At 40.5% G+C, this 19,015-nt stretch overlaps 1 protein-coding gene and 1 non-coding gene across 14 annotated transcripts in view; one reads left to right on the forward strand and one right to left on the reverse strand.

Annotated features, from left to right (window-relative positions):
* The window catches only part of BACH1 (BTB domain and CNC homolog 1), a 451,645-nt gene that overhangs the window by 74,198 nt on the left and 358,432 nt on the right, over positions 1-19,015 (forward strand). For 4 of the 13 annotated variants that reach the window (XR_010154582.1, XR_010154584.1, XR_010154585.1 and 1 more), the window contains one exon: positions 8,621-13,783. The exons of 8 other annotated variants lie outside the window; for them this stretch is intronic. The gene's annotated coding sequence lies outside the window, so the exon portion shown is untranslated. Of the gene's footprint in view, positions 1-8,620; positions 13,784-19,015 lie in introns of those variants that run through there. One more of the 13 variants, XR_010154583.1, reaches the window with a different exon arrangement.
* Positions 16,812-16,915, reverse strand: LOC112206698 (small nucleolar RNA U13). Its single transcript, XR_002941129.1, has one exon. It is a non-coding gene; the product is annotated as a small nucleolar RNA U13 (small nucleolar RNA).

Consider the following 19,015-nt stretch of genomic DNA (forward strand, 5'->3'; position numbering starts at 1 on the left):
TCATGCTCTGCTCCTAGAGACCACTCCACTCACCTTAAACTAGCGAGCCTGAGGACCGGTCCCAGGGACCCATGAGAACATGATCTCCGAGAGCCCTGCCCTTGAGAAAGGTTCTCCTCAGCAATACTCCAACTGACCACAGACCTAAAATTTTTTTTTTTTTTTTTTTTGAGACAGAGGCTTGCTCTGTCGCCAGGCTGGAGTGCAATGGCATGATCTCGGCTCACTGCAACCTTTGCCTCCTGGGTTCAAGCAATTCCCTTGTCTCAGCCTCCCGAGTAGCTGGGACTACAAGTGCACACCACCTTGCCTGGCTCATTTTTTGTATTTTAGTAGAGACGGGGGTTTCACCATGTTGGCCAGGATGGTTTCGATCTCCTGACCTTGTGATCTGCCAGCCTTAGCCTCCCAAAGTGCTGGGATTACAGGTGTGAGCCACCATGCACGGCCCTAAAATTCTTAAAACGTGAAAATGGGGGAAGATGGTTAACACATCCATATGCTATCATGATATATATCTTTCTTCTTAGTTGTATGGGATGAAATGATGCCAAGATTTTCCTTACAGAGTAGGGATTGTGACTGAAGCCTTTGGACAGGTATTTAGACCCTTATGAGTGTCCCCTCTTGTCTAGAGAATGGGACGCCAGGAATGTCAGATGCTTTTCAGCCTCTCCCCTGCTCTCACGCCTAGAAACAAGAGCTCCACAAAGGTCTCTCATTCCTCAAGGCTGACGAAAAGCCCAGCGGCTAAAAGGCCAGAAGCCTGTCTTTGTGAGAAAGCAAGAAGTCTCTGGTTTGAACTCTTCGGTCTAGAGACAGATTCTTTTACCAGTGGTGTAAAACCCTAAAGAGGCTCTGCATAAGACCTACCACTGCTCTGTGTCTCATGACACCCTGCCCCCACCACTGGAAGGCCACACTTATTGTGTTCATGCTTCTCTATGATCTGCACGTTTCCCAAGAACACCTGGATTCGAAGCTCAAGTCCACCACTAAATAGCTATGTGACCTAATGTGTCAGATGGTTATAAGGATTACAGAGAAAGAGGTATAGATAGAGCTGGTAGCAGTGACAGACACATCTTTACATCATATAATTCTGACATGCATTATTATTGTAGTTTTCTGTTATTCAGACATACTTGTTAAGAAGGTGCTGGGGACAATTTGTACATGCTGGGTGTGAAAGGGCTTGGAAAGTATTTCATGAATGGAGTTGGCATTGAGGAGTCCAATCCATGTACAATGGGTAGAATTAGAAAGGCATTGAGGATAGTGTGTTAGTCTGTTTTCAAACTGCTGATAAAAACATACCTGAGAGTGGGTAATTTATAAAGAAAGAAGAGGTTTAATGGACTCACAGTTCCATGAGGCTGGGGAGGCTTCACAATCATGGCAGAAGGTGAAAGGCACATCTTACATGGCAGCAGGCAAGAGAGAATGAGAGCCAAGGAAAGGGGGAAACCCCTTACGAAACTGTCAGATCTTGTGAGACTTATTCACTACCTTGAGAAAAGTATGGGGGAAACCATTTCTATGATTCAATTTTCTTTCACCGGGTCCCTCCCACAACACATGGGAATTATGGGAGCTACAATTCAAGATGAGATTTGGGTGGGGACACAGCCAAACCATATCAGGTGGTTACATAAGAGATCCAGTAGAGAGGTGGGAACTCCAGAGGAGATAACTCACCTGGAAAGTAGGCAATCAGGAATATAGGATCCCAGTATGATGAAAAAAAGGGGCTGTGGGTATGGGAGGCATATCTCAGAGAGAAGAAACACTGCTGTTCATGCCTGTGAAACCCAAGGTTTCCCCTTCCTCTTAAGGGTTCTCTCCCTCTAATGAGAGTTGTTTACACTGCTGATTAGAGACTATTAAGGTCTAGAAATCAATTTGTGTGGGTTGTGGCCAGCATTTAAAAAACAGAACAGAATATGAAATATCAATGTGCATTGCACATAGTGAGTAAATATTACTTTATGAAACTTTAATCAATTACACATGTACATGTTTATAGGGGTATGATGTAAAGTGTATCATTCCTATGGATCTTGGTACAAGGAGTTGAGAGCTGCGTCTCTAGTGAATCTACTGGGGTGGGGAGTTTTCTCATGTCTGCTCTTGCAAGGTCCTCTTGACTATTTACTTTCCAGGATGGTTTTTCCCCATCAGCCTTTTCTGAGGGTCTGAGTCAGTTTGGGCTGCTATAACAAAGTACCATAGATTGTGTGGCTTAGAAATTACAGAAATTTATTTCTCATAGTTCCAAGATTAGGATGTGAGCATGGTTGGATGCTGATGAGGACCCTCTTCCGGGTCACAGCCTGCCGTCTTCTTGTATCTTCAGAAAGAGAAAAGAGCCGGGCACGGTGGCTCACACCCGTAATCCCAGCACTTTGGGAGGCTGAGGCGGGTGGATCACTTGAGGTCTGGAGTTCAAGACCAGTCTAGCCAACTTGGTTAAACCCTGTCTCTACTAAAAAATACAAAAAATTTGCTGGGCCTGGTGGTGTATGCCTGTAATCCCAATTACTTGGGAGGCTGAGGCAGGAGAATCGTTTGAACCCGGGAGGTGGAGGTTGTGGTGAGCCAAGATCATGCCACTGCACTCCAGCCTGGGCAACAGAGTGAGACTTCGTCTCAACAAAAGAGAGAGAGAAAGGAAGGAAGGATGGAAGGAAGGAAGGAAGGAAGGAAGGAAGGAGAGAACTCTTTGGGGACTCCTTTATAAGGTCACTAATTCCAACATAAGGGATCCACCTTCATGACCCAATCACCTATCAAGGCTCCTCCTCCAAATACCATTGCATTGGAGGTTAGAATTTCAACATATGATTTCTGGAGGGACATAAACATTTAGTCCATAACACTGAGTTAAAGCAGGTACCTATTCACTCTCCTTCTAGTGGGGGCCTGGAGCACAGGCCACCTTCTGATGCACTGTTGCCACCTCTGCAAAGTCTGAGCAGTGAGGACTGGGTGGAGGGAGGTTGAACATGGGGAAGCTGCCCTTTCTCTCTTTTATTTTGTGACCCAGCCTGTTACTCATTTCGAACTTGATATTAAAGCTGTACCAAATTTTATTACAGTGTTTGAGAAACTATAAGAGAAAGAATTTTTTTTTTTTTTTTTTTTTTTTGAGACTGAGTCTCACTGTATCACCCAGGCTGGAGTGCAGTGGCATGATCTCAGCTTGCTGCAACCTCCACCTCCCGGGTTCAAGTGATCCTCGTGTCTCAGCCTCCCGAGTAGCTGGGACTACAGGCGTGCACCACCACACCTGGCTAATTTTTGTATTTTCAGTAGAGATGGGGTTTCACCATGTTGGTCAGGCTGGTCTCAAACTCCTGACCTTAAGTGATTCACCCACCTTGGCCTCTCAAAGTTCTGGGATTACAGGCGTGAGCCACTGTGCCCAGCCTAGAGAAAGAATTTAAACCTATCTGCTTCATTCTACTTTTCCAGAAGTCCAAGGAAAGAGTGTCCTGGAATTTAAACCCTCGGCACGGGTCACTTCCTAGATGCTCCTGGTTCATCATTGTGCTTCCCTGACCCCAGGGCCACACCCTTTGCTGCAGAAGGACACTTTTTCCAACTTGAGCCCTGCAAACATTTATTTATTTTGTGGGGAAGTTCTACTCTGTACCCACAGAGTTTCATAAATTTTTAAATCCACTTCTGAGTATTTATAAAAAGCCAGTGAAGTTTTAAAAATCCATTTCAGATCCAATAGATTCCCCTTTATCTCCTCCCACCTCTGCAGAGCCCTGATCATGCTTCTCCATGGGGACTTAGAGTTGGGAGAAGGCTTGGTCTGCTTTTTCTCTCCTTACTCCCCTCTCTCGGGACACTCTTCTCTTTGAGTGGGGAAGAAAGATGGAAAGGGATGAAGCCGTCATTCTGGATGATAGCTTTCCCTTGCTTGTTGCCTCTTTGGCTGAGATAGACCCAGTGGGGGTGCTCACTGATGGTGGGCGTCCCAGGCTGGTTCCTTCTTGGGGTACATATGTGGGTTCTATATAGGCCATTCAGGGTTAGGGAAGGGTTCCTCCCTAGGTTTTGGCCCAATTCTCTAACGTGAGAGATCAGCTCTAGCTCAGTCTTCTGAGTCCCACCCCAGCTTTTGCTGGCAATAATACGCCCTGCCATTTCCTGTTGCTGGGACTGCCACCTTGTGGTGGCCTTCTTGTTTCGGGTACAACAGGACAGCTCAAGCTCAGCTGCCTCCTGCAGTGTCCCCCTGAGCCACAGGAAACTCAAGCTTCCTTGTAACACTGAATAGCAAAAGGGCTTGCTTCCCATTGCTGGCCCCTCTCTGTCATCTAAGTTTTTATCTCCCCGGCCCATAAGCAGATATCCCACTGTAGATCAAGACAACTCCTCTTATTCCTGACACCTGCAATGGCTATGAGTGCTTCCCTTCCTTTCTTCTCTTCCTTCCTGGAAAACATCAAGGCTGTCTGTACTGATGACCCACAAAAAGCAACCCCTTTTCTCCCCCTCTTCCCAATCTTCTGCTTGTATGGGATAGGGGAATGAGAGGGGCCTGGGGATAGTTGGGAGCAGCAGAGCTGGTTATGTCCAACCTAATAAAAAGTCTTCGGGGAGTATATGGCCTCCAGCTGTTGGCAGCTCTCTTCAGAATGAGAGATTCTTGATGTGTCTTTGCCTTTGACTCTGGGTCTTGGTCACCAATTCTGCAACAATGAAAATAGTCCCATCAACACCACTGTATGCGGGACAAAAGATCCATATTATCTACCTGTCCACTTTGAAGACTTAAGTTGAAAGTCTCTGGAACTGAAGTTTTGAAATGGCCACGAACATGCCTGAGCACACTGCCAGGAAATGGTGCATCAAGAGAAGCCTGTTCGATGGGACAAAGGCCTGTGGCCTTGAGGGTGACCTGGCCCACAGTACAGCAGCATCACTGTCCCCTAGTAGATAGTTTCGAGTTAAGAGCAGAAATTTAAAATGCACAAAGTTAGGAGAGGAACACTTGTTTTCCAGAACCAGGCAAGGCATTTTGGTATATAATGCATTTCCATTAAGTAGAAGTAACTTGAAAAAAATTCATATTACATTTACTGTAAGAGTTTAGTTGCAGAAACCCCAGAATTTATTGGATTTCTAACTTTTTTTTTTAAAAAGTATTTTAAAACTGTGTCTATATTATTTGGCTATTTTAGTAAATAACTCACCATACTTGTGTGTAAGTGCAAATTCTTGAAGTTTTTTCTTTTTTCAAATGGAATCTGTTAATTTATTATCATAGAAATAGGATTACCTGTTGTAAAAAATTCAGCTGGTAAAAACATGTACATTAAATGCACCTTCAGGCTATTTTTTTTTTTTTTTAACCTGAAGTAGAAGTTACTGTGGAAGGCCAGGCACAGGCAGATCATTTGAAGTCAGGAGCTCGAGACCAGCCTGGCCAACGTGGCGAAACCCCGTCTCTACTAAAAATACAAAAAAATTAGCCAGGCATGGTGGTGTGCGCCTGTAATCCTAGCTACTCAGGAGGCTGAGGTGGGAGAATCACTTGAGCCCAGGAGGTGGAGGTTGCAGTGAGCAGAGATCACACCACTGCACTCCAGCCTGGATGACAGAGTGAGACTCTATCTCAAAAAAAAAAATAGAAGTTATCGTGGAAGGGTGCAGGGGCCTGTTACCATATGAAGTGGTAAAGACAGTGTCTCTGCCCTAAGCACCATCCAGAAATACCCCCTAAACCTCCATCGCCATGACGTTTTGAACGGGCCATGGGGGTAATGCTCATATTATCAGTGGGGATGGCAGGCCTCTTGAAGTAGTCAGAATCAATGCCCTCCTTTATCCTCTCCATCCTGTTCTCTGCACAGCCTTCCTTTCCTGATGCTCCGACCACTGCGTTGATGTATCTCTTTCATGGCTAAAGGCCCCAGTGATTCTCCCTGTAGTCCACTTAGGTGACTAACATGGAGGTGTGACTCTGAGATTCATAGCTCCCTTGTGGCTCTAACTTATCAGGAAAAGAGTAGCCTTTTCTCATCAGGGCTACTTTTGCTTTGATTCCATCTTTCAGGTTCTCATGACTTCCCAATTCACATAAAGCTTGACACAAATTACCCAGTGCCTAGACAGTAAGAAAACATCAGCCTACCTGGAAAACTACATCCCAAATCATGTATTCTTGACAACCACCAGTTTTGGGGGATTGCCCTGACCCTCTCACTTTAGAGTGAGGTGCCATTCAAAATGCATATTTAATAACCAGTTGTCTTGGGTGCCTGATCAAATCAGTAACTGACCAATCAGTATGGCCAAACCATTGCGTACTGGCTGAATATCAGATTGGGCGGGAGCCCAAACAGGCCTCTGGGCCATGTTTCCAGTAGATTAGTTTTGTTTGGTATTCGGAGTGATTTTGAAATATGGTATGTGTTTGAGAGCCTTTAGGCTAAGCAGACATTCTTCAATTCCCAGTCTCCCCTCTTGTTCCCTGTCCTAGAGTTGGCTGGCTTTACTCATTTATGTTACCCTGGGTTGCTGAAAAGCATCTACTTATGCTAGGCTGCTCTAAACCTTTCCTTGTGGCCTGGTCTCTATCCGGCAGCTGATAGGTCCAATTTGTTTCTTACCACGTCCTCTCAGCTTGTCTCCATGTGCGTAGGCCTTCATACAAGAGGAATTATGTGAAGCCCCCATTCGTGGGGCCTAAATTTCCATAGAGGTAGGCTTCCTATTCTGGATCTGAATTATACCAATATTTCTGTGGCACATTAAATGATAATTTATTTGGAAATGAGAGACTGCATATACAAAGACAATGGCCAGACTGTATATGAAAATAGAACAGCTTACACCTACCTGCCCAGAAAACCAACTCCTTGTTTCTAACAAACAGCCCAGGAAACCAGCCTGCTTTAAGTCAGACTTGGAGGGGGTCAGATGCTATCTAGGGCAATGGTCTAGGAACTTAACAATCACTTCTGGAACAATTGGTCTAAAACGGCCAGGACTTGAAGAATGACTGACAGCTTCCCTAATTCTTGTCCCCACTTCCAACTTAGGACCAACCAGAGAAACGCAAATATGCAACAGGATGCCAGTTTCTAGCTAGGCGGCCCACAGCTTCCCCATGCCAGTTGCCTGCAATCAAGGCACATGAGAAGGCTTCCCCCTTTTCCACTGTAGGGCTTTTCCACTCTGCCTGCCTTTGAGTTCTTGGCCAAAATGCAACTGATGGTGGCCGACTCCCTTGTTATAGCAAGCCCTGAATAAGTAGACTCTTCTCTTCTCCTTTGGTTTATATTCATTTAGTTTCCACAGAAATAAATTCAATTACATTTAGATAATCAAAATAATAGTAAAGGCCGTTAGCAAAATGGCAAAATAGAGAGGAAAAATAAGAATCTTGTATTCCGTAAAAGTTTAAGAGGAGTTTGTTTTTCAGGATGCTTTGAATCTCCTCCATAGATCACTTCTCCAATTTTTCCTGTCACCACAGAAATTTACAATATTAATAAAACAACTCGTTAAAATTTTGAACTTTGCTACTTTCAAACTGAAAACTTTTTGAAGCTTAAGGCAGTTATTTCTGCAAAAGATGGCTTCGGGTTTATTAATTTAAAAGAATGCAGGCAGTTTTTGAAATATTATCATCTGGGTGACTTTTTTCTACATTTATAAATACTGTCTCACCATAATTAAAAGAATATGAAAAGAGTTTGAAATATACTTATAGCTTAAAACATGGAAATAATTCTTTTTAACATGAATAATTATCCCACCAGTTTTATAATCTAATAAAAATCAAAGTAAAAGAAAAATGCTAGGCATTTTAATTATGAGAAATCATATGTATTCTGGGAACTTAGAAACGTTACCCACATATTTGTACTCCAGAATCCTCATTCTAGAAATTCTTTCCTCAAAGATGTTGCAAAGAGGTGGAGCGCGTGTGTGTTTTTGTCAACATGACCTAAAACTTATAAAGCTCTATATGAAGCATACCTGTTTTGAATCCAAATTTAACAGTAATTTACTTCACATTTGAACTGGGATGCAGACTAGAAATCCATAGTCTTTGCATATGCTTTTCTTATTTATTCCTCTAAAATTACAGGAATAAGATCTTTATTTATTTATTTTTATTTTATTTATTTATTTATTTATTTTTGAGATGGAGTCTTGCTCTTGTCGCCCAAGCTGGAGTGCAATGGCAAGATCTCAGCTCACTGCAACCTCCACCTCCCGGGTTCAAGCAATTCTCCTGCCTCAGCCTCCTGAGTAGCTGGGATTACAGGCACCTGCCACCTCGCCTGGCTAATTTTTGTATTTTTAGTAGAGATGGGGTTTCACCTTCTTGGTCAGGCTGGTCTCGAACTCCTGACCTTGCGATCCACCCACCTTGGCCTCCCAAAGTGCTGGGATTACAGGCGTGAGCCACCACACCCTGCCCTGACCTTTATTATTCTTAACTCTAGGCAGAGAGAGGTAGAGGAGAGAATACTGTAGAAACTGTTTTGTGTTTTCTAACTTTTCAGGAATTACTTTAGAGTTGACTATAGTATCCTTCATACATATGCATATTACTCATATTGTGATTTTTAAATTGTAAATCCTTCAGAGAATTCCCCAAATACTCCGTTTCTGGGTGTCTCCATTGGTTGGTGTATTTTGAAGAAATGGACATCAAAGGTGTTGAATGAATACTTTTTGGCAAATTGATTAAATGCAAAGCGATTTTATATTAGACTCAATTTGGAAGATGAGTGTGCTGAAACAGTAAGTTACTTAACGCTTATTTTGTATTATTTGATTTACTCCTCCCTACTCTTTTCTAGAGTTAATTCACGTTGACTGTATATCTTTTGATTTATTAATTGTTCCCCTGCCTCTTGTGTAAAATGAGAATACCTTATATTCACCTGCTCTTAGGTTTTTATGGATTGAAAGGAGTTGGAGGGCTGGTTATAACTTGGAGTGCTAGGCCCTGCCCCTAGAGTTTCTGATTCTGTGGGCCTGGAATGGGGCCCAAGAATTTATTGCATGTATAATAAGTCCTCAGGGGATGCTGATGCTGTCAGTCTCAGCACCACACTTTCAGATCCACTGCTATTGTGCCATCTACAAGTTAATATGAACTCCACAGCACACTTGTATGTGTGTGCCTCTGTGTGTGTGTGTGTGTGTGTGTGTGTGTGTGTGTGTGTAGGCAGTGTTGGTGGTGGTAGGAATAGGGGTATGGTTTGACCAGGTAGGACCTGGACATAGAAAAGGTTGCAGGTATAGATCATTGTGAGAAGGCCACGGAGGTCCTGGAAGGATCCCAGGTCCCAAAGGCATAAGGATGAAGGGAAGAGAGAAAGAAAAACCGACATGTTCCTGACAGCTGGATGCTTCTCCCATTTAGATTTCTCTGAACTGAAATTCTAGATGGTTTAATTACTCCATAAGGCTTGCTAAATTGCCCCGTCTCAGCCTCACATACAATGCTGGTATCTACATTCTATGCTCTCAGACTATGTATTAAAACTGTGCACTGGTGGAGTAAGCTAGTTAAATATTTGTACATTTGACTGCACACAGCTACTGCTTATGTTTTCTTGTTCTTCTGCTCTATCTTAAGGAATCTGTATGAGTCAGCCAGTTAAAATGCTGGCTGGGAGGTAATTAGCTGGGAATTTTAACCCCATCATAGTCATTCACCTGCTTGAAGAATGAAGTGGATGGGTACTTTAGTGAGTCTAGCAACCTGTTTCTTTCTCTGCCAAATGCAAGAAGTTCTTCGTGAGTTGCTGGATGGCTCAAATTATCATATTCTGGAGCTTATCCTGGAAACAGGAAAATGTCAGTCCAATAGAACATCAGCGCACATTGATATATAAAATTGCAGGTGATGAAAGGCTCTGAAAGAACTCTATGAGTCTCCGGTCTTAACGCTGTCTTAGATTTTGATGGTACATTGTCTTTTTCATTTCAACTCTGTTTTAAATTTTTTATTATGTAAATTTTTAGACATACCCAGAATTAGAGAGAATAGCATAATAAAACTTGATGGTACCATTAATTCAGTCTCAATAATTGTCAATATTTTGTCAATTGTGTTTTAGTCAGTCCCCACTCTTGGTTTCCTTGTGGCCTGATCTCTATCTGGCAGCTATTAACTCCAATTTGTTTCTTACCACCATTTCTCAGCTCGTCTCCACGTATGTAGACCTTCATCCAAGTGGAATTGTGTGAAGCCTCCCCTGGCTGTGGGAACTACGTTTCCATAGAAGTAGCCTCCCTATTCTGGATCTGAATTATACCAAGAGTTCAGTGGCACATTAAATGATAATTGATTTGGAAATGAGAGGCACATATACAAAGACAATGACCAGAGCATATATAAAAATAGAACAGCTTACACCTGCCCGCCCAGAAAACCAACCCCTTGTTTCCAACAAACAGCCCAGGAAACCAGCCTGCTTTAAGTCAGAGTTGGAGGGGGTCAGATGCTATCACTGGCAACAGTCTAGGAAGTTAACAATCACTTCTGGAACAATTGGTCTAAAATGGCCAGGACTTCACTAATTTTATTGGTAAATACTTTAATATGAATCTCTAGCAGATAAGGGCTTTAAGACAATATAACCACAATAGTATCACCATACTTAACAAAATTATTATTTTAAATATCATCAGTCCATGTTCAAATTGCCTTGTCTCAATTTTTTTTTTTTTTTTTTTTTTTTTGAGATGGAGTCTCGCTCTGTTGCCCGGGCTGGAGTGCAGTGGCGCAATCTCGGCTCACTGCAAGCTCCGCCTCCTGGGTTCATGCCATTCTCCTGCCTCAGCCTCCCAAGTAGCTGGGACTACAGGCGCCCACCACCACACCCGGCTAATTTTTTTGTATTTTTAGTAGAGATGGGGTTTCACCGTGTTAGCCAGGATGGTCTCGATCTCCTGACCTCGTGATCCACTTGCCTTGGCCTCCCAAAGAGCTGGGATTACAGGCGTGAGCCACCGTGCCCGGCCTCAAAAAATTTTTGAATAGTACATTTGTTCATATCAGGAGCTGTATGAGTTCCTTTGTTGATTTTGGTTGATATATCTCTTAATCCTCTATTATTATTTAACACTTTCTCTTCCCCCTTTTTTTCAAGCCATTTATTTGTTGAAAATATGTCATTTTTCCAGTTGAATTTCCCACATCCTGGTCTTATGTGATTGTATCCTGTGGTATTGTTTATATACTTTCTATATACCCCATATTTCTTGTTAACTGGCAGTTAAGTCAAGAAACACAATTAAATTTAGGTTTATTTTTTTCAGGGGGCAAAAATATTTTATGGGCAATGTTTAAATCAACAGGCACCCAATGTCTACTTGTCCCACTTTTCATGATGCTAAAGTTGATGGGTTCAGATGTCATCATTCACCCATTATCAATTTTCCTATCAACTACCATTTATGATTCTTGCCAAAATCCATTGTCTTGGCAGGGGTTGCAAGATGACATTTTTCGAATTATTTTTCTAATAATCATTCTTTTTAAATTAGAATTCTTCTGTGGAGAAGAACTTTCCCTCACATCTGTTTGGTTAACCTGAAGCACAGTTCATAAATGAGAGGCAAGGTAAATGCTGTATTCTGTACCTTTATTTATCCAATTTCAGAGTAATGAGTCCAGCAACAGCCAAAAATGATTAGTGTGGTTTTCATTTTTCAAAATATCATTATGAACTTACACATTTAATATATATATTTCTGTCATATATTAATATACTAAAAGATTTGATATGTTGTATATATCTAAAATATTTAACATATTTCAATCAATGAGTTTCAGTTGACAATCCATTGTAATGAATGCTAAATTTGTCTCCCTGTTGTTTAATAGGATTGCTCTTAAACTCAGTGTAAAACTGCTTGCCTACTATCCTGTTTATTTTTGAAATACAACTGTACTTAGTATTAAAATATTCCTATTATAGAAAATTTAGAGAATAAAGCCCCACATAAAGAGGAAAATGAAAATTACCTGTATTCTTCCCACTCAAAAAGATTCCCCTTTATAAATGTCAAATTTCCCTCTATTTTCTTGCTCTTTTATATATCATCAAATACTCTTCAACCTGTCATTGTAGTCACTCTGTCAGAAGTGCTTTCAACTACCCCTCATCTTAGCCTCATTGCACATGTCTAGCCAAACCTCAACCCTCTTCACCTCTGCACCTGTGTCTGTTACTGGAGACTATTAACTGAACCATTTCCTTCATTTGATGATCTAAAGCCTCCACAGGCATGCATTGTGACCCAGAAACCTTCTTGTGTTTCCCAGAACTATTCATATATTCTCCTCAAACCCTCCCCCAACCCTTCCCTCTTTAGTCCTCACTGGGCTATTGACCTTGTTCCACACTTCAGTGAAGTAAAAACCTTCACATGATGACTCTAGCATTCCCGATGAAAACTTAACAAAAACTCATCTGCAGCTAATGCTCCCTTCTTTCCTCCTGGCACAATGGAGGGCATTTTCTTTCTCCTAGCAAAGTCCAGTCCCTCCCCTTCTCTGTATCCAGTGCTCTTTGACCTTTTAAAACACTTCACTCTGGTTATCTTCTCTCCTTTATCAACTTGCCCTTATCATCTACTGGATCATTTCTGTAACCATATTCTAATTTACCAACCCTATCATAAAAACAACACCAACAACAAACAGTCACTGCCTTGGTTCCCTGTCTCCCATCCATTTCTGTATTATTCTGCATTGCCAGACTTCTCAAGAGTTGTTAACTATGTGATTTCCACTTTTTTAACTCTTTTTTTTTTTAATTCCAGTCTGGTTCCTCTCCAGCCCCGTCACTGTACTAAAATTTCTTGCCTCAGGGTCACTGGAAATCCACATAGCCACATGCAATGTACACTTCTCTGTCTTCATCTTACCCTTTCAGCAGCATTGGGTGGAGTGGGCCATTTGTTTCTCAAAATACTCTTCTCTTGGTTATCATCAGGCCATTGGTTCTCTGCTTTCCAAACTCACTGGTTTCTCCCAACTCCTATTTCTCCTTTTAAGTGTTGACAGTATTGGGTCCTCTTCTCTTCTCCTGTTATCATTTTTCACTGGGTGGTTCCATTAATTCGCAGCTTTAAAAATCTCATTATGACTCAAGACTCCAAAGTTTGTGTCTTCAACCCATTTTTTCTGAGCACCATATCCAGCTCTGCTTACTTGACAGTTCAACCTGGATGTCTTATAAACATCTCAAATTAAACATGTCCAAGATAGAACTTCTCATTTCCCCTGCATGAATCAATTCCTCCTCTATCTGTCCTATGCCAATAAATGGCAGCATTATCCGTCGGTTGCCCAATTCAGAAATCTGAGTCAGTCCCGATTTTCCCTTTCCCATAACCCCTATATAGCAGGTGCAGCAACTCCATTTGATTGTTCCCCTTAAAATATCTTGACTGTCAACTTTTCTCTGTCTCCATGGTGAACACCCTGGCCATGGCTCATCCTTCACCTGCACTATGTCAGCACCTCGTTGATGGGTCTCTCAATTCATACTTGTTCCTCTACAATCCATTTTCCACATTATGAGCAAGAACATATATTAAACCTTACATTAAAACCTTCAGCGGCTTTCATTACATGTGTAATAAATCCAAACTCTGCACAAGGGCTGGATGGCTCTACAGATCCTGTCTCCTGATATCTCTCCAGCCTCAGGTTAAGCTACTCCCTACACCAGAGTCAGTCTTATTCAAACACACTTAAATCTTCCTGCCTCAGGCTGTTTGTATCTGCTGTACCCTCTGCTTAAAATGCTTTTCTCCGCACTATTGCCATGTGTGACTTCTTATCCATTGGAAATCAGCTTAAATATTGTCATGTTGAAGCCTTTTCTTTTTCTTTTTCTTTTCTTTTTTTTTTTTTGAGACAGAGTCTCGCTCTGTCACCCAGGCTGGAGTGCAGTGGCATAATCTTGGCTCACTGCAACCTCCGCCTCCCAGGTTCAAGCGATTCTCCTGCCTCAGCCTCCTGAGTAGCTGGGATTACAAGTGCACGCCACCATGCCTAGCTAACTTTTGTATTTTTAGTAGAGAGAGGGTTTCGCCAGTTTGGCCAGGCTGGTCTCAAACCTCTGACCTCAAGTTACCTGCCCGCCTCGGCCTCCCAAAGTGCTGGGATTACAGGTGTGAGCCTGGCCCATGTTGAAGCTTTTTCTGACTGGTGTAATTAAAGTGCGTCTCCCTCAGTTATTTTCTATTTTATCTTCTTGATGATTATATTCATAGCCATTTTCACACTATATAAATATTTATGATAATCATGTGTTGCATAATAACAGGGATACGTTCTAAGAAATGCGTCTTTGTCATTGTGCAAACATCACAAGTGTATTTACACAAACCCAGATGGTGTAGCCTACTACACACCTAGCCTATGTGGTATAGCCTATTGCTCCTGGGCTACAAACCTGTACAGCATGTTACTGCCCTGAATACTGTAAGCAACTGTAATACAATGGTATTTATGTATCTAAACATAGGAAAGGTATAGTGAAAACGTGATATTATAATCTCAGGGGACCACCGTTGTATAAGTGGCCTGTCTGGAATGTCATTATGTGATGTGTGGCTGTATTTGTTTTTTTTTTTTTTTTTTCTGTTTTCCATCCGGAATGTGTTACAGGAAAGGGGTCCGGATCCAGACCCCAAGAGAGGGTTCTTGGATCTCACACAAGAAAGAATTCAGGGTAAGTCCGCAGTGCAGAGTGAAAGCAAGTTTAAGAAAGTAAAGCAATAAACGAATGGCTGCTCCATAGACAGAGCAGCCCCAAGGGCTGATGGTTGCTCATTTTTCTGGTTATTTCTTGATGATATGCTAAACAAGGGGTGGATTATTCATGCCTCCCCCTTTTAGACTGTATAGAGTAACTTCCTGACATTGCCATGGCATTTGTAAACTGTCATGGTGCTGGCAGGAGTGTAGCAGTGAGGACGACCAGAGGTCACTCTCGTCGCCATTTTGGTTTTGGTGGGTTTTGGCCGTTTCCTTTACTACAACCTGTTTTATCAGCACAGTCTTTATGACCTGTACTTTGTGCTGACCTCCTATCTCATCCTGTGACTTAGAATGCCTTAGCCATCTGGGAATGCAGCCCAGTAGGTTTCAGCCTCATTTTACCCAGCCCCTATTTAAGATGGAGTTGCTCTGGTTCACATGCCTCTGACAAATACAATCTTCGTGAGAGTCAAGAATACATTGTTCACTTTCAAATCTTAGTGTTTAGCTTAGTGTCTGGCACATGGTACACTGTAATCATTTGTTGTATTAATAAAATAATTCTACATTATTGTTTTTAGTGGCAACCGTTTTCTGAATTCTTACTGTTTACAGACCCAAGCCTGGTTCTTGAGAACACACTGTTGAATAAGACAACATGGTCCTGTTTTCAAGGTGCTCCCATCTACCAGAGGGTACAATTGTGTACCTAGGCAGATACAAAATAAGCATGCTTTTGTACAAGTAGATTCAAAATCATATAATGCAATTAATCTCATAGGAGAAGTATAGGGCACTTTTGGATAAAATAAAAAGGACACCTTTGGGGGCACATTTATTTTAATAAAACTCTCATTTGACACAGGCTCTTTCCAATTTTTCACTATTTTATACATCTTTATAGATGTATATTATGTATAATCTATACATAGTCCCTAGAATGGAATCTTAGGACTTACTGGGTCAATGGTCATTAAATAATTTTGAAACTTGGGATTTCACTGCCAAGTTTTGCTTTTCTAATATTAAGTGGCATATTTCCTATTTCAAAGTGTTTTTGCCATCACTGGCAAATTTGAAAATTTGACAATTTGTATGAGAACAATAGTGTCTCATTATTTTAATTTTAACTACAATGATTATTAGTGAAGTAAAACTTTTCTTGAACCTGTATTTGCCATTTTGTATTTGTTTCTCAGTTTGCTTCATGTTCTTATCATTATATTAAGGTGTTCATCTTTTCCTTGATTTATAACATTTCTTTATATGTTATAGAAACAATGACATGATATATGACTTTATTATATCATTATATATGATAATGCTAACTTCATTATCATATATGGTCTAAGTATATTTTCCCAGATCTTCATTTACTTTTAATTTTTGTTATCTTTATGTTTTTGATATTGAAGGATTTCATATTTAATCTTTTAAATATCAAAGTTTTAATTTAGAACTTCTTAGAAAGACTTTTTCTGCCTAAGATTATGAAAATAATCATCCATCATTTACTTCTAGCACTTACCTGTTTTCATTTTTTCATGGTTGAAAATTGATTTTGGTGTAAAAAGTGAAGTGGAAATGGAGGTTAATTGGTTTTTCCAAAGAACATTGCTCTTTACACACTTTTTCTCCCTAATTTGATCTACTAAAATTATTGAATATAGATGGGAATCCTCAATTTTTAGCTGCACAAAGACCAGAGGCCCTCCTGAATGGTCGTTATTAATTTTCCATGCTCTTTTGTGGAATGTTTGGCATATGACTGAGTTACAAATAATGGATGAAGGCTGAAATCATAGGTATAACTTCCAGAAAGTATACTTGGAGGGTAGGGATTATGCATCTTTCTCCTTTTTCCTTTCTGCAGGGTAAATTCCAGACATCATATTTTTAGCTGGAGAATCCATATTGGCAAAGGACCACACACACTAGGATAGCAATGCAGGAAGCTCAGCATATCTGGGGTCACCAGTGACTCTGTGGAACTTCTATGTCCGCCCAGACTGCCTGCTTCTGACTTTCCCCCCATTTTTTATGTCAGATGTTTAATGTGCTAATGATGTAACAAGGTTTGAGGGAGGCACATCTCACTCATGAGCGTGAAAACCCAATCATCACACTTACGAACCACAAAATGGTCTAATTCTGGATTTTTAAAAATAAGAAATCAAAACCACATGTTTTAAAGCCACTATTAATTTAGTTTATCTTAGCTATTTCAATATCATGTTATTTAATAGTTTGTATTTTTACTCTACTTTGCAGTTTTTATTGTCTTATATTTTCTGATTTTGAGCCATATTTTGTTTGTTTCAGTTTCTCATGATGTGGAAGTTACATATCCTCCTCAGAGTCTTCTAGTAATTGACTTTAAATTTTAAAGATACATTCTTTAACACATTTTTCTTTAGTTATCAAGGAATTTGATCATTTGTCCTCATTTGAAATAGCATGATAAATTTATTGCACTTTTATATTTGTCATCTACCATGCTAGACTTTGCTAATACAACCCATGTAATTACTCTTACATTATTTATAAGAATTTCATGTATTTTTTCTTTTTAAGTTTACTTTGTATCATTTGTATTTGTGTTTGTACTAATGCTTATTTAGATTAAATTCACCACAGGAATAATTTCAGTTCTTGGTACTATTTATTTTCTAATACAATGCTCTCAGGCTTGTGATCTTAATTTTTCTTTCCATCTTTTTTTTTTTTTTTTTTAATTTGAGACAGGGTTTTACTCTGTTACTCAGGCTGGAGTGCAGTGGCGCAGTCTGGGCTCACTGCAACCTCCACCTCCCGGTTCAAGCGATTCTCAGGCTTCAGCCTTTGGAATAGCTGGGATTACAGGTGTGCACCACCATGCCAAGCTAATTTTTGTATTTTTAGTAGAGGGGATTTCGCCATGTTGGCCAGACTGGTCTCAAATTCCTGCCCTTAAATGATCTGCCTGCCTCGGTCTCCCGAAGTGTTGGGATTACAGGCATGAGCTACAGCACCTGGCCTCTTTCTTTCTTTTCTTAAAGACATTTTTAGGATTTTTTTTTCCAAGAAAGGTATTATTATAAGCCCATATATAAGATCTTAGGTGTTTAAAAATATTTTTCCTGTTGTCTGAATTGAAAATTCTTACGTTCCACATTTTTTTCCTTAAAACTCTGTAAACATTTCCTGTGTGTGTATGTTTGAAACTTAATGCTATATAGAAGTATAAGATCATCTTGACTTCGTTTTTTCTTAGTGACCAGGTTTTTTCCAAGTGAATGTTTACAAGATGTCTTTCTGTTTTGTAGTTAGAAAATAGTTTCAGAATGCTTTATGTGTAATTTATATATTCATCTATTTATTTTGTGGATCATGGGGAGCGAGTCTTTTTGCTTGCACAGTTAAGGCTTTTTCAGCTCAAATACATTTTCTTTGTTCATGATTTTGGTTATTGCTTTGCTTGTAATTATCTTGGTAATTAGAAAGACACTAAATTATTTAGTTGGCTTTCCAAACTCTCCTTCAAGATCATCATCTTGCTCGTCACTTGTATCTTTGTTTTTCCCTTTTCTTTTAAAAGGTTCTGAAATTTGCCCTTCACCAGATGCCTTTGATTTGTCATGGTGACATCTGCTTTTCATGTGCTCTTTTTCCCTGCTATTAGCCTTTCAGTCTCTCTCCTCTGCCCTTCCTGCGCCCATCATCTGCCTCCTTTTAGTAAGTAGTGTGTTATTATTATGATTTTAAAATCTCAGCTTGAGATTTAATTTAATTTCATCTTTTCATCTCTTCTTGAGTTCATGTCAACCTGTTCACTTTTTGTGACTCCTTGAAGAAGCCAGGCTGTCTTGTGGCTCGTTGAAAGCACCTAGTTTCCTACAGTTTAATTCTGGTTTTTTCAGTAGATAATTTTCAGAGATTGGTTCTGTCTCTGAGTCTATAGTTGTTGTTCCCTTTTTCCTTAGTCTCATATTGTTTGCAAGGCCCCAAGCTCTCTTTTAAATATTTTAATTTAATTTAATTTTAAGTTCCAGGATACACGTGCAGAACATTCAGGTTTGTTACATAGGTATACATGTGCTATGGTGGTTTGCTGCACCTATCAACCCATCATCTAGATATTAAGACCCTCATGCATTAGCTATTTATCTTGATGCTCTCCCTCCCCCTCCACCACTCCCCAAACAGGCCCCAGTGTGTGTTGTTCCCCTCCTTGTGCCCATGTGTTCTCATTGTTCAGCTCCCACT

This window comes from Pan troglodytes, chromosome 22 (genome assembly GCF_028858775.2).
Source record: "Pan troglodytes isolate AG18354 chromosome 22, NHGRI_mPanTro3-v2.0_pri, whole genome shotgun sequence".
Classification (NCBI taxonomy): domain Eukaryota; kingdom Metazoa; phylum Chordata; class Mammalia; order Primates; family Hominidae; genus Pan; species Pan troglodytes.